Below are 2,126 nucleotides of genomic sequence, written 5' to 3'. Positions count from 1 at the left end.
GCCCATACATCTTCTACCAATCTATAGTTTCCTCTTCAGACTCACACAACACATGCAATGACACCAAATGAAGGAAGATCACAGGTCAGTGGGTGGAAAGTCTTGCAGATCCAGTGGCAGTGGAAGCATCTCAGTGCTGGCATGGGTCTCCATGTGGCTCCTCCAGCTCCAGGGCTTTGGTTCCATCAGGGGTATCCAGGTAGCTTGTCAGCAGGAAGACAAGCAGAGTGTCTTACCTCCAGGGAAGAAGACCGGAGTTCCCAGAATCCTCAGGAGAAGGCCATGCCCACACAGAGGCCTCATTGGCTATGGCCTGACAGGCTAGACTCCACCCCTTCACAAGTTGACTGGAGATTATGTAAACTGCCACACCAAAGCTAAGTCCACATGTGGCCCTGGCCCCTGGTCCCAGAAGCAGCTGTCGGGGTAAGCAGGGTATTCACCTGAAAAGGGGACCGGAGCTGTAAAAGGGGGCTGCTGATGCTGTCATAGCAGTGTTGTTACTTTCACAGGAGCTGCTGCAGGGGAAGCATAGGGCCTAGTGCCAAGTGCATGCCCAGTACGTGTTAACTATTATTCCCATCATTGGTGTTAGGGTTGGGGCTCTACAAGAGTCTGCCCTGGAGGCAGCAACTCCCTGCCCTCCCGCCTGCTCTTAGGTTCCTGGGAGAGGCTGGACTCTGCCTCCACAGATAGAGGTGATGATCAGGAGTCAGGAATTATGTCATCCTTTGAACATGGGCCTGGAAGCTGTGCCGCAGGCGCATCTCCTGGATGGCCATGATCTTACCAGCCAGGTCGGTGCACAGCGTGGGCCGGGATGAGGTCAATAATTTTGATTCTTAATGATATTAACTTAATTGCTGATTTGATTGTTCTATCTCTAATGGATCCCTGGTGGTGTAGTGGTTACGCCTTGGGCTGCTAACTGTGTGGTCAGCAGTTTGAAACCACCAGCCGAGGAGAGAAAGATGAGGTTTTCTATCCCTCTAGTGAGGTACGCTTTCAGAGACGCCCAGGGGCAGTTTGACTCTGTACCACAGGGTCCCTGTGAGTCGAATTGACTCAGTGGCCATGAGAGACCCTATCGAATGGTTAGCCATCGTAATATTTTGCAGATAGTCTTGTTATTGAAAATGTAATGCTTGGGGGCACGTTTTCCCTTTAAGAGAAACCATACAAGAGATGTCCATTCAAATAACTTTACTTTAAATTCACGTGAAATAATACCTACTTACCCACCAGTATGTTAAGCCCTGGCCTTAACAATCTCTGAAGCAGTCTGTTTCTGCGGACAGACTGCGTGCTGTTAGCTGCTGTCTGGTCGGCTCTGACTCAGCGTGAGCGAGTGACCCTGCAGACTACAGAACAAGACACTGCTCCGTCCTGCACCGAACGGGGATGTGTGAGCCCATCGAGATTTACAGCCTTGGAAACCCTACAGAGCGGGTCTGCTCTGCTCAACAGGGTTGCAATGAGTCGGAATCGACCGCCTATCTATCTGTTATCATCTTCTCCTTTCTTCCATAAAAAACAAAACATATATTTGAAACAGTTCTGCCTCCAGATGCAGGCTTTTTGACATGGTTTACAAGGTCCTATATGACCTGGCTCTGGCCCCCTTTCTAACTTTTTCTTGTGCTTCTGTTTCCCAGCCTGCTCTCTTTTCAGTTCCTCAATCATTTCTGTTTGCTCTGCTCCGGGCCCTTGCTTGCAATCCAGCCTGGCCTTCCGTCTACCTGGACAATCCTACTCTTCAGACTCCGAGAACCTTCCTGAATCCCCACAGTGAACCATGTCCGCCCATTGTTGTGCTCACTCCAACCCCCCAAACTTCCTGCCTTGTCACATCACAAGTGCAATAGCTTGCTCAATGCTGTGAGCTCTGTGGGGCCAGGGACCTGAACCCGATAGCTCAATACCTACCTGTTGGATTTCGAAGGCCTGCAGGCTTTGAGGCACCAGGAGATCTCTCTCTCTCTCTCTCTCTGAAGATGCCCTGTTGGTACCTACCAGCTCCTTGTTCCAAGTTGCCCAAAGGCAGAGGCTCTGACTGGCGCCTTGCCAGTCTCCTTGGTATTTTGCTAGCCTTTCTCACTGTTCTGAGTTCCCACGAGAGGAGAGAC

This window comes from Echinops telfairi, unplaced genomic scaffold, assembly GCF_000313985.2.
Source record: "Echinops telfairi isolate 266 unplaced genomic scaffold, ASM31398v2 ScPeMD7_2291;HRSCAF=2852, whole genome shotgun sequence".
NCBI classification, from domain to species: domain Eukaryota; kingdom Metazoa; phylum Chordata; class Mammalia; order Afrosoricida; family Tenrecidae; genus Echinops; species Echinops telfairi.
Note: the sequence above shows the minus strand (reverse complement) of the source record.